We start from the raw sequence: 14,565 nt of genomic DNA on the forward strand, positions 1-14,565 counted from the left end.
CAACAGAAGGTGCATGTTGACCCTCTCTGATCTACCCGGTATAAACCCCACCTGTGTCCTGTGCTCTGCATTTGCAATCACCGTCTTAATTCTGGAGGCCAGCACCTTGGCCAATATTTTGACATTTATATTTAGCAGGGTGATCGGCTGATACCTGCCTGCTTTGTGGATGACTGCAATAGTGCAGGATATCACATTTAGACTCTCTGAAGAGCAGCCAGCGTGGCACCATAAAGTAATCAATACGTGTCTGTGTGCCGTGAACGCATGAGGTCAATGTATAGTCTCTTGCTATGGGATTTGCCAGCCTCCACGGCTCTTCTAAACTGTGGTCTACTAGCACCTGTTTGAGAATTCCCCTGTATCTTTTGTTCCCATCAATATGCCTGTCATATTTGTCAATCAAAGGACCTAGGGGTAGGTTCCAGTCCCCTCCAAGCAGCACTAGTTTCCTTCTCATCTCTGTCAGGATCCTATGCAGGAACGAAAGGAAGGTTTCCTATCAGTGTTGGGAACATAAATTGGGCTGATCACCAGCACCCCCCGCCCCATATGAGCCTTGATCGCAACAAACCTCCCCTCGCTGTACGACCAGGTCTTAGTGACTCTGACCGGTAAGGACCTGCGGATCAGTATGGGCACCCCATTTCTCCCCCCCCCACTCCCGACAGCCGGGATATACTCTTCCCACCCAGCTCCTGCGTAATTTGTCCACTTCTACTTTTCTAAAATGTGTTTCTTGTACTACGGCAATATCTGCCTTTTGCGCATTTAGATAATGCAGGATTTCTTTCCGCTTGGCATAACTGTGAAGGCCATTAAAATTATGTGAGATGATTCTAAGATCATTATTTGCTATTTACCATCCTTGAACTCTGATTTGACTGACACAGTTGCTCTATCTCCTATACATCGCCCCTCCGGGTCTCATTTCGGCAGGTTCTAATTCATTTCCACTTTGCTCCACCTTCTCAATGTGCAGGTGCTCAACCCATACTTGCTACGTCCTAAAAAGCATCAAACCTAATAACAAAACAGAAAAACAATCGACCATCCGAACCATTAGTGGCTCCGCTCTCACCCTAGTCGACCTTTTGCCCCTCCGGCATGGACACCATCAAAACCCCACACATCGCAGGAGAGCAAGCTGAAGCAACCCATCTCATCCGCTCCCAGGGCCTCTTTAGCTTGGACCAGGAGTTCCATAGAGCCCTCTCCCTGGCCACCCCACCCAGCTGTCTCTCCCTCCCATATTAGACTCAAGAGTTAGGCCCAATAGAGCCTTCTTGCTTAGCTTCTCCCCACAAAAGCATTGCCCCTTCCCCGTTCTACTCCTGCCCCCCCTGACCCCGATATAAGGCCCTCGTGACACCCCATCACATTTATCAATTATACCCAGTGACCCATGGGGGAAGTTACCAAATTTCTAATAACAGGTACATTCCACCTCTGCCCCTTATTGTCACTTCCACTCTCGCCTGCTCATCGGTGAGGTGTTATCGTTGACCTGTATTTTTCTCTCAACCTATCTCCAGCCCTGTCTTCCTTCTGGGCAGACTTGCCAACGAGCAGTTTCCGCCGACATGCTTGGTACCTGTCTGGGGCATATATTCTTCCACATTCCCCTCGGATCTCATGCAGATTCTCCTCTCTCAGCTCGACATTGTCCTGCCTGACCTGGGATAAGTCAGTTGGATGCGAGTCAAACTGTTGCAGAAAGTCCCACTGCATCTCCGGATCTGTAAATTCCCTTGTTTTTTGGTCCTTCGTGACGAGCATTGTCGCAGGGTCCAGCAGACCGTACCTTAACTTGTGTTTTCGTAGCTGGGGTCTCAGAGCTAGAAATCAACTTCTCACCTCCATTGTTTCCCTCACAATCTGCAGCTACATAAATGTGTTCATCCCACAGAATTGGGTTCCTTTTCTTGATCGCTGCCATAATTTGCAACACATGTTGGTGTCTCAGAAAGCAGGCTATAAGAGGCCAGGGTGTTTTTGTGTTGGTCGCATCTTGCCTCCTGGTTCTGTGTGCCCTCTGGATCTCCAGTGGTCACGTCATTTCCAGCTTAAGTGTAGTAGCAATCTATTTTTTCCAGGAAGACAACTGCATCCCTGTCTTCTACTTTCTCCAGGAAGCCAAATAAGCGCACATTGCATCTCCTGTTGCAGTCCTCAAGTTGGTTCTTTGCTACTTTTAACTCGTACAACTGCGATTGGAGGGGGAACACTGTGTCTGCTATTTCTTCCACGTGCCCAACTCTCTTCCACCTCCGACAACCTGTTATTGAACTTGATCATATACGACTTCACCTTCAGCACCTCTGCATGTGTATCCTTCACCCGGGTGTCAATGCCTGTGATTGTCTCGCTGATGTTAGACAATTTTTGAAGCAGGAAATACATCTTCATTGTTTCCGCTGACTGCTTCTGTTCTTCCATGCTTCTGTCATCTGCCAGTGTTGCAGATCAGAGGGCGGGCGCAGCTCCCGCTGAAGCTGACTGGTCTATACCAAAGGGGTCTCTGTGCGTGTCACTACTGATGCCTGTGGGCCCAGTCCTCCCCTAAGGATGCTGCTGGTATCACCTGCAGACCCCCAATCTTATATGAGCATGCATTGAATTTAGGGGGGGTTTATAGGAGGACCCCCTGTTGTGCTTCCACGTTATGGATGTCTAGACCAGTCCTTCTGAATGCTGCACATCCCTAGCTGATCTCTCCTATCCCTTGTCTTCTCCTTACTTGCCTTGTTGGGCTATACCTTTATTTATAATTGCTTAGTTATCCTTTTAGCGTGCCACGCCCCTGTGGGCTATGGTGATGCCTCTCCAAGATGGCTGATGTGTAGGGACGATATCCCTACCTCAGGGTGGCAGTCCTGACCAGGTTAACGCTCTCCTCCTCGACTTTAATCCTTCGTTTCGACCTAGCCCTCCGACAGTCTTCTCAGCGTCAGTTAACCATTGTGCCCGGGCGGACCAGGTGCTCTTATCTGGCCCGGCCAGCAGTGCACCATTGCAGCACGATAGACACCCTGCGCCACCTTAGCGTAATGCTCCTGACCCTCAACTTCCTCTTCTCGTCACCTTGTTAATTTGCCTCTGCCGGTCTGCTTTATGCCCTGCCAGGTATTCGTGGCTCGCCGCCCTCTGCAGACAGCACCTGGCAATCTTTATCACGCCTCACCCGTCACCTTGGCCGCAGCCGCGTCTCCTCAGTCCCCAGCAGGGGAACATTGTTGCCCCTTTTTCAGCACCAGCTGCAGCATCCAGTGAGTCTTCAACGATTCGGGGTCGGTGTACGCCGGCTTGCACCCATTTTAGGAAATATAGGGGAGAGGGAGAAGGTGGTCTGAAGAGCTTCAGGGCCTAAGCGGCCATATTGCGGGACTTTCCGAAATGCTTTGAGGTTTTCTAATGCTCGCATTGTTTGTGCATTTAATTATGCTCAATGGAATCTAAGTACTATCATACGAGTGTAATGTTTTTCATTTGTATACCTCTGCTTGCTTTGGCCCTTTTACTTAAATGCTACTTCATTCAGCTTTCTATTTGAATAACATAGTTACCTGATATTACTTTTTCAACTTTTAAACCTGACTTATTTGTGAGATGAGTGGGCTTACAGGATGCTTACCTCATAGGTCTCTTGCCAAATTGGCAACATGGTGCCTTAGAAGAATGGGATGGCTTCTCTTTTCTGCCTTATAAATGAATCGTTCCATATCCCGTACTTATTCTCTCGACTTTCCAGTGATGAAAAATGTGCTCATATTGCCACCTAGTGGACATTTTATAAAAAGGGATGGTTGTGTTAACAACTGAAACGTATACGTTTACCCATCACAGTGTATTAAGCACCACAGAAAACGGCAGCGAAACAGGGATCACCGATCTGCCTAGTTTGTCCTTGCACATTACACACACACACACACTCCTGCATAGTCTCCTCCAGCCTTACCTTTGCTGGCCCAGTAAGCATGCAGTCTAGGCCTGTATGAAATTACCTACTGCTCTCTGAAGATGCTTCTTGCATTCACCGCACTTTGCACTAAAAATACGTGTAATGGTACTTTGGTGGCTTCCCTTTTATGTTTTCATAAGGGAACCTCTAGCCCGACCGAAAACTGCCTGCGGCTTGTACCGTGTCCATTATCTGTAGGATGTGGAATGCATCAGTGCGCTGCATGAGTCACAATAACCTAACGTTATCTTCACTGTATGGATGTTGCTCATCGTTTCTGCGGAACTGGGACTTGAAGCTATTTATCGTCGGTAGTGATAATCCCTTCGTCTTGATCATACGGGAATCGTGGCCTGCAGAGTTGGGACTGTTCTCTGGGTAGTGTCTTACTGGTGGTGTGTAGAGTGGTAGCACACACTTGCCCTTTCTGCTTTCTAAGCCCTTACAAAAATGACTTGTACGATTCTGAAAGTAGCTTATATTTAAACAATTATAATAAATAAATAAATAAATAAATAAATAAATAAATAAAGTAGCTTATACCACCTTGTGAGAAGCTAGTGGGATTTTGGGAACAATAATAACTTATGACACCCAAATGCTTATTGAACTCTAATCAATCTTAGAGATTTGAAGTAAGATTTATGTAAAATACATGGCAGCAGTCTATATTGATTCCAATCTACAAAAAGAGAAATAGGTCCTTACCAGAGAATGTTAGACTGCTGTCCCTGTTGGATGCAACTAGGAAATTATTCACCACCTTAGTGCTCCAAGAGGTACAGAACGGGGTCATGAAAAATACTATTCTATATCTCCTTCAAACAGGTTGTTGCCCAGGATCTTCCACGATCCATAATATTAGACTGGTAGACCATCTAATCCTAGGAGCAAGACATAGAGGTGTACCGCCACTGGATGTCACATATGTTAGACTGGTAGACCATCTAATCCTAGGAGCAAGACATGGAGGTGTACCGGCACTGGATGTCACATATGTTAGACTGGTAGACCATCTAATCCTAGGAGCAAGACATGGAGGTGTACCGGCACTGGATGTCACATATGTTAGGCTGGTAGACCATCTAATCCTAGGAGCAAGACATGGAGGTGTACCTGCACTGGATGTCACATATGTTAGGCTGGTAGACCATCTAATCCTAGGAGCAAGACATGGAGGTGTACCGGCACTGGATGTCACATATGTTAGACTGGTAGACCATCTAATCCTAGGAGCAAGACATGGAGGTGTACCGGCACTGGATGTCACATATGTTAGACTGGTAGACCATCTAATACTAGGAGCAAGACATGGAGGTGTACCGGCACTGGATGTCACATATGTTGACTTTAGGGCAGCCTTTGATCTCGTAGATAGAACAATTTAATGGAAAAAGTTGGAGGCCATGAGATGCCCTGTGTGGTTAGTCAGTGTTGTTAAGCAGCTCCATGGAAACACCTCTGAGATGGTGGGCTTGAATAACGATGGTCTGGTTACTGCCCTAATATCGATTAGCAGGGGAGTCAAGCAGGGTTGTTTGACGGCTCCCCTGGTATTTACTTACTACCTAACTGATCGTCCAGTGCGATTATTGGGTAGCGCAGATTGCCCTCCTAGGATTGGGCACACCAGGTTCGCCAGCATGTTGTATGCCGATGACCTTGTTATGTTGGACCATACTTATTCCGGAATGAAATCTACGCTCTCTGAGCTTTTGAATTGTGCTAGTAAAAACGAATTGATGATAAACATGGAAAAGACAAAGACCATGCTGATTACATCAAAAAACGTCAACAGGGTGGCGATGATGACGGTGTCTGGCCCAGTAGAACATGTTCAGCATTATCCATATCTGGGACTTGAAATAAGAATGGCTGCAGACTGCTTACATATTACGTATGCAAAAACTAGAAAAGCGAGACAGCTCACATTGCTTTTCTATAGGTTTGCAATGCAGACAGCAGGTTATTCTGTGCAAGGAAGTCTGATGTTATATAAGCCATGTCTTTGCCCTGCAGTCTTATACGCTTTAGAAGCCTTGACTATGGGAGACATACTTTGGTTAAACCGTCTTCAAGGCAGTTTTTGGTGCACAATATTAAAATTAGGTCCCTCTATTCCAATGGAACATTTGAGATTGGAATTAGGACTGGTTTCTCTTGGTGGGCTTGTTTTAAGGAAGCGCAGAGAATTATACATAAAATCAAAAGTCTACCCAGTGTGTCCTCTCCTGAAAGAAATGGAGGCAAATAGCGATGGATAATGGGTGATCAGAGGCAGTTGTTTGGAAGAATTGAATCTGTCAATTTTTAAACAGATGAACTAGAAACTGGGGTTTGGTTAAGGAAGTAGCTACGAAGTAATCAAAGATTTGTTTAAGAGGAAATTCGATCTATGGGACTGGAACAACAGTTATGACCACATTTCTAAACTAAAGAACTACAAATATGTGACAAATGTTGTCCATCAATATTTACTACAACCTCCGACATACATTCTCCAAAGTCCAAATCAGGCGATAAGAATGCTAATAGTACAACTGTGCATAAATCAGCTTTCTTTGCGCACAGTCCTAGGCCGTCAGATGAAATTGCAGCTTGAACAGAGATTCTGTCAAGTTTGTAAATTAACACATATTGCAGAAAACAGCTAAGTACCTATTCATTGAATGTGTAAAGTTAGGGCCCACATATATGTGTAATTATGAAGAACTGGTCCATAAAGTCGATAAGATTCAGTGATTTTTGGAACTCAGTACATATTGTACTCTATCGTACATGGCTACAATTTGAAAAACTGTTAGCCATATAATAATGTTGTTATAACTTGCACACTGCGAATTTGCACATATATGCGATAAGTATTAGTTAGTTGTGAATTTGGGCTTGCCGTCACTATGATTGCATGTCTCGTTCACCTTTGAATATAGAAGTAGGTTTATTATTACTCCAGGTTGAGCTAAATTGGGATTATAAAGAAGGAATTTTACATTGATTGGGTTTAGTGTGAATATAATAATAATAATTTCTATTGAAAAGCAATGATGTGATATATGGATGTAATCAATTTCTCTCTTTTATGTTGCTATTGAAAAGGTATAATACTTAACTGTGATTTTATATTTAGGTTTGTATGCTTGGTGTATATATCTCGTAATTTGTAAAAGTCTAAATTGACTAAATAAACATAAATATTATTATTATTATTATTATTATTATTAATATTATTTAAGATCTTATAAGATTCTGATAAGATCCTTATGAGAAAATCAATAAGAAATGATTGTATAGGGTCCTCTCCCTATACATTGTTACATTTATCGCACAAGGGCCTCTTTCATTTGTTTTTCTATTTTGACTTCTTCTAATGTGGTGAACACACGATGTTAGACTGACTAGATTCAGTTTTGAAATGGCCACATAGTGAGCGAATTCAAGTAGGACTAGGTATTAAAATGACTGAAATAGGTAGGTCTTCAATTATTAATAGTATTCTCCTATAGCATTTCATGCTGCACTTCTCCCACTTCTAAGCACTTTTATAACTGGTATTATTAGCCCATTCATTGGTGCTTGATTATTGAGCTCAAAGGATACAGAATGTGAGGGGCCCCGCTGCAGGATTCACACTTGCAAAGTCCATGCTGTCCTCAAGTCAGTGACCAGCGCTTTACTTGTGAGCTATCCACCCAGACTATTGACGAATTCATAACAAGTATGACAAACTAAACTTTCTTTCAGCATTGGAATCACATTGTGGACAACAGGAAGCCAGCAACTCCTCCATTTACAAACTTTAAAAAAGTATTCTTACTGAAGATGTCAATGTGAAAAAAGTTGATTAAGAGCAATAGTACAAAAGAAAGGCATTTATTACATAAGTAGAAGCAGAAAAAAGAATGACTCTGTTTAATGGTGCTCAATTTATGGGCTGCAGAAGGAGTTGTCCCTGCCATGGGATTTCAACTTGGGAAGTACAGGCTTCCCCTATCCACAAAATATTTCTATAGCTATAGCTCTTATGCTGCCTTTTTGCCCTTACAGAGTGTGGGTTCTAAAAATAAACGTTACCATGAGACTCAGAACAGGCTAACCTTAGAATTCAGGGCAGCCCCCAATACTGAAACTATGAATAATATGCAAGGCAGAACCAGGGGGTCAGCAAGATGTTGCAAAATGTCTTGCAAACTGTATCCGAACATAGTTTCTCTGGGTAGGAGCTTCGGAGCTTTGACCCTTCCATGTGGATGGATCTTCCACACAGCTGCCATAATTTGTTGGATGCAGTTTATTTTTATTGTTTTATATAATGCTAAACATATAATGCTAAACATGTCTGTCATCCCCCAGGCTTCTCCCATGCACCCGCCCCACCACCTTGCCATCCGCAGGGCAGGCACTATGAGCGCCATCCCTAGTTTTTCAAATTTAGTGAATAAAAAGGCATGCGTGACGTTGTCGAAAGAGAAAGTATATTGTACCTCCCATTGTAATAAATATATTAATATTGGCCTACGCCAAGCTGCTTGAAAGTCGCTTGCGAAAGAAATCCGTGTCGCAAGGTCCTGACCTTAAATCCATGTAAACCGCCATTTTAGGTCAAACCGCCATTTTGGGCTTCGCTTTGTAAAATGGACCTGTGAGTTAAAAATGGTGGACGATGTCATTCCAGAATACAACATGGCCGTCTTGACCTCTGTACATAGCTAATGTGTAACTTGCCTGCAGGCCACTCGTTGAGGTCGTGAACTGAGACCTTGTCCTTCGTTAACCTTTGTGCAGAAGGATTACTTGTGCAATGAAACTAATCCACGAGCATATGTTGAGACAATGTATTCAAATACTGAACGAAGAACATCTTTTTGACTACATTGTATTAATGGTTGAGAAGGCCTGCATGGAAAATCTTAGAATGCACAGTTATTGCATAGGCTTGTTGATACATGTATTAAAGGCAAACCAGTTGTATGCGGTTGTTTGAGACTTGGCACGAACCCTAGATCGGTGATGTATTAAAAGGAATATTAACCCGAAGTGGGGCTGGACATCGTGCCCACCAAATATATAAAAAGCGAATGCATTCTAATGTACAACGTCTCTCACTGAACACACTGAACCACTCTGGAGTTCATTGGGTTGTACTGAGGGGCGATAGCTATCTGATTTTGCTCTGTTTTTGTAACTGGATTCAGTATAAAATAAAGTACTTTGTATGTTCCTTTGTAACCCGTGTTCGGTGTATTTCCTTTTGGGGTACTCAGCCTCGATATTTTGATTCTGATTTCACAGTTGGCGCCCGTATAGGGACCCTCAAGATTGATGCCGGATTGTTGAAGGTTGACGCATGCTATCGGACCGGGATCGGACGGTGTGACATAAGGGGCCCCCTGAACGAGACACGACACCTCAGCAGCGCTGCACGACCCGATCCTTGGACGATAAGCGTGTGGTCCGAGACGGCATCTTGACGAGGGTCCACTTATCGAGCCGGGCAGATTTGCTGAAATCACCATACACAAGGTAAGATTAGTTAGGTAAGATTCTTAGAAATCCGATCGGACCTCCTTAGGTTTGACCAGGTGAGTCGTGACCGGATTCTTAATTTAACCCTGACAATTTGAATTTTGGCGCATTGTATCTGCAGACACAATTATTGACCAGGTAACACCAAGAATTTGAGATATGCCTGGGAAATTGTCTACCTGCTTTAGGGCATTATTCCGCAGTGATAGACAATCTTTGGAATTTAGCCGTCCCGCACCACAGGAGGGGTCGCCAGCATGTACTATGTACTGTAAGCATGGCATTGAAAGTATAGTATTTAATGACATTTGGCACAGACAAACCAGACATGCCTCCGAACTTCAGTGGCCAATCAATGGTAGTTTTGAAATCCCTCGTTTTGAGTATTTAGAGTCAATTCTATTAAAGAAAAAGGCTAGACCTGCAGCATTTGATGTTTTGCAGAATTGGAAAAAAGAAGCGTTGCAACAACTTAAAAGTAGAGAGAAACCTGCATGCCGTCATAAAACGAATGCTGAAAAAGCGTTGTTATGTGATCAGGACAAACAGTCAGAGGCGACTAAAAATATGGATAGGGCTTTCTCACTCGGTATTCAGAAAATCTATCCTTCTAAAGATCTTCATATTTCTGATGAGTTTATTGACAAAATATTAAATGAACGAAGGCCTGGTGCCTCTGCGCCACCTCCGTATGTTCCTCTTCCTGCTGCTTTGCCTCTTCCTCCTGTTATTCCTGCTCCACCTGTTGTTGTTCCCGTTGTTCTTGCTCCGCCTAATGTTCCCCTTCCTCCAGCTCCCCCACCTCTTTTTATCGCACCAGTTATAGTACCTCCATCATATATGCCTGCTCCCTCTCTTCCAAGTTGTCCTGAGCCGCTTGTAATCGATCGAGGTACAGGAACAAAGGTTGTCACTCGCAATACTGTACCGCCGGAGAAGAAACGTGAGTTAATTGCATGGGCTAAGCATTGTATGGAGAAGGATGATCAAGCTGGCGTTTTCGCCACACTTTGTAATACGGATAATTTTCCTGAGAAAAATGTTTTTATTGAAGGTTTAGGGATTCAGTTATGTATAATGTGGGGAAGATTAAATAATGCAGATCTTCCGCAAGGGTTAAGGGATCTAAATACTCTAGCGCTTTCTAGAGACACTGTGGAGAAGGTAAATGAGCAGGTCAAGAGGTTATTTGGGTATAGAAAGGAGTTAGAAAAGTTACAGAACAAGGATGACGAGGAGGAAAATATATATGTACAGAAACGGTTCCTTCCGTGTCGTAAATCGATATCGGAAGAAACGCGAATTTGTAAGAAAGACGCGATTAGATGGATTTCAGACATATCGATAACTCCAGTTGAGGTATATGACAAATATAGTCAATATACGCTAGAAATGCAGAGGAAAGTGATACATGTAATGGTAGAGTACCGGCAGGATGAGTGTGTAAAAAGGAAGATTAGTTGTCCCACAGAGTTATTGAGCGTTTATAAGAGAGCTTTTTCACTTGACACTTCTTCGACTGCTTTAGCGCTCGACTTGGTTCTGTTGCTTAGTAAGCGTTCAGAGTCACCTACTTCTCAGTTGCCTATGAGAGAGGTTCCTCCGACATTTGTCCCGAAGGTTGAGATTGCGCTGATCCTGCACATAATATAGTCACTGTGAACATTCCTGCACATTATGTATCACAGTTTGGTCACGTCCCGTTTTTACGGCAGGAAGTGAACACAATTAGACAGTCTATTCCTGACATTAGGAAAAATCCGACAGGGTTCTATAAAGAGATAGAGTCCATTTTGCAATCCTCAGTGTTCACCCTAGGTGACATTGATTTGTTGTTTCCTGTACTCCTGCCCATAGATTTATGGAAACAAGTTAGAACTATTGACGACGTACCCGGGTTGGGAGATACATGGGTGAATATAAATAGACTCGATGGGGAAAGGCCAGCTGGTGAAAGACCGCCTCAGGTGATATTAACTTTTCCTGACAGAATCGTTGCTAAATTAAAAACCATAATTCCCGAAAAGAGAATTATTTGGGACAAGTTTACGGCCTTTGTCCAAGGAAAGTCTGAGGGTGCTACCGAGTTCTTTAATCGGTTCGAACAGGTATTGTCGGATTTCAGTGGACAAGACTTAGGCACAAAGTCTGGGAAAAGATTATTTGTGGACAAATTTGTACGTGGATTGTTGCCTGACATCCAGTCACAAACGATGTCTTCTGAGGCGCTTGGCAGGCGAAATCACAATCAGAAGTACTGCACATGGCTCAGTACTACGAGAACCGTGTCAATAATGAAAAAGATAGGATTGAAAAACGGAAAGGTGATTTAAAAACTAAAGTGCTATTGCAGCAAACTGTTAGGGGCCCCAGAGGGGGTAGTTCTCAGGTTAGAGGTCAGTATGTCCCGCAGGGGAATGTGCCTTTGGGTCCTGTGAACATTAACCAGTGTGCTTATTGTCGTCGAGAGGGTCATTGGCGAGCACAATGCCCCATCCTTCAACAAAGGTCAAATAATACATTTGGTAATATGGGTAGGTGATCCAGAGGTCGCCCGGGCGTAGGGGGCCCTGGTAGAGGTCAGTTTACACAGGACCCTCAGCAACCTTTCTCGCAGGACAATCAGGCTCCGAGTGTGGACACCAGGAACATATTTGATCAACCTTCCGCTGCATATTTATCTGAAGAGCTTCCTTTTGATGATATTCTGTTTCGTTAGGATTGCCCGAAGCAGGGTTTGGAACCTACACCTATTCCCGTCAATCAGAAAGGTCCCTATGTTGAAATGGTGGTGGGAAATAGGAAACATCAGTTTTTGATAGAAACTGGAGCACAGAAGTGCTCCATTGATCATTCACGGGTTCCAAACATTCCACTGTCAGGACAAACCAATGTTTCTGTAGGGTTTTCTGGTACACCAGTTGTTTGTCCGGTTTTTATGCCGGTACCTATTTCTTTGGGTCCCTTTATGGACCATTGTCCATTTCTGTTGACTTTGGATTGAGGAAAGAACTTGCTGGGGTTGAATCTGTTAAAAGAATTAAATGCAGTGATTTATTGTTCTTCTGATGGAGTGCGCTTGACAATTTCACCACAGCAATTTTCTGCCTCGCAATTCTTGACTAGACCTTTGCCTCCAGAATTCATTGATGTACCAGAGAGCTTGTGGGCTGTCGACGACAATGATGTTTGTGTTTTACAGATTGTGCCTGTCAAAATAGTTTTGAAACATGGAATTGAGCTGCCACACATTCCCCAGTATAAGATTTCGGTTGAGGGCGAGCAAGCTTTGAAATGTATTGTTTCCGATTTTGTGCATCGTGGGGTGATTGAAGAAATTTCAGGAAGTTTGTTTAACAGTCCGATTTTACCCGTGTACAAGAAAGGCGATAATGCAATTCCATTCCATTTCATAATTGATTTACGTGCCATTAATAAAGTTGTGGCACCACAATTTCCAATTGTGCCTGATGTAATGACAATCCTAACCATGATTCCAGCTACAGCTACTTACTTTAGTGTTGTGGACCCGAAGAATGCTTTCTTTAACGCTCGTTCACATTTACTCGTGCACCTTAAGGGTGCACAGAGAGTCCTAGCATTTACAGTAGGGCTTTGAAAGAACAGCTTGATACCCTTGAATTGCCCTCTACCTGTACTTTGCTTCAGTACGTTGATGATTTGCTTCTAGCTGCTGACTCTGAGAGTGCCTGTAAGGAGGGCACTGTGTCATTACTTATTCATCTAGCTAAGCATGGTCACAAAGCTTCGCTTAAAAAATGTCAATATTGTTGTCAGGAGGTTGCCTATCTCCTGTCAAAGGAGTGAAGAAGATTGACACCTGAAAGAATAAAACACATTTCTGGCATTTCTGTCCCAAATACACAGAAGGAAGTTAGGGCCTTGATAGGTATGGCTTCTTACTGTAGGTTGTGGATCCCAAATTTGTCACTAGTGATCAAACCGATGTTGGCTTTGACGAAGAAGGGCATTTCTTCGCCATTGCCATGGAACGCGGTACACCAGCAGTCGTTTGACTTGCTTAAGATTGCATTATGCTCTGCACCAGTTTTGGGCACACCAAACTATGAAAAGGCCTTTGTGTTGTTTGTGCATGAATGTGATGGATGTGCTTTGGCTGTATTAACGCAGGAACATGGAGGGAAGAATAGGCCTTGCGGTTATTTTTCTTCCACCCTTGATCCTGTAGCATGCGCTTTGCCAAGATGATTGCGAGCTGTCGCTGCTGCTGCTGCGTCTGTAAGACAGGGTGAGGGAATGGTCCTAGGCCATGATCTAACCCTGATGGTGCCTCACTCTGTAGATGTTCTGCTGAACCGAACTCAAATGTAACACCTCACTTCGGCACGGTTGACAAGATATGAATTGATCTTGTTTGCTCCTCACGTTCAAATTAAGAGGTGTTGTGTTCTTAATCCGGCTGAACTCCTACCTTACCCGCAAGATACTACTTGCGGCGATGAAGTGCCACATGATTGTTTGTATACGACCGAACAAGAGACAAAGGGTAGAATTGATTTGAAGGATACTCCCTTGGATAATCCGCAAGGAGATCTGTTTTTTGATGGCTCCTGCTTCAAACTTCTGGATGGTACATCCACAGCTGCTTATGCGATCACTACATTGAGCACGGTTGTGGAAACTAAGAGAATCATGCATAATTCTGCGCAGACCGCAGAGATTATAGCATTGACCCGAGCTTGTGAACTTTCTAAAGGGCTTGCAATAAATATATATACTGATAGTCAGTATGCCTTTGGGGTGGTCCACAACTTTGGGAGACTTTGGTCAGAGAGTGGGTTCCTAACTTCGCATGGCACCAAAATTCAACATGGCTCCCTAATAGTACAACTACTCCTAGCGCTTGCGCTCCCTACTCAGTTAGCAGTTATCAAATGTGCAGCACATCGAAAGATTACAGGTGATATAGGGAAAGGGAATGCTTTCGCTGATCAGATAGCTAGGCAAACTGCTACTGATCTCCTTACGGAGATGTATGTTTCAAGGGAATCTTTAGATGCTTATGCAATAGATGAGGGTGTTGGGTCTGTACGGGATAT

The 14,565-nt window shown here is 43.7% G+C and overlaps 1 protein-coding gene across 3 annotated transcripts in view; it reads left to right on the top strand.

The window, feature by feature from the left end:
• Window positions 1-14,565, top strand: part of NOD2 (nucleotide binding oligomerization domain containing 2) — a 561,668-nt gene that overhangs the window by 523,300 nt on the left and 23,803 nt on the right. The window lies entirely within an intron of this gene.

This window comes from Ambystoma mexicanum, chromosome 1q, assembly GCF_040938575.1.
Source record: "Ambystoma mexicanum isolate Mex_15411 chromosome 1q, UKY_AmexF1_1, whole genome shotgun sequence".
Taxonomy (NCBI): Eukaryota; Metazoa; Chordata; class Amphibia; order Caudata; family Ambystomatidae; genus Ambystoma; species Ambystoma mexicanum.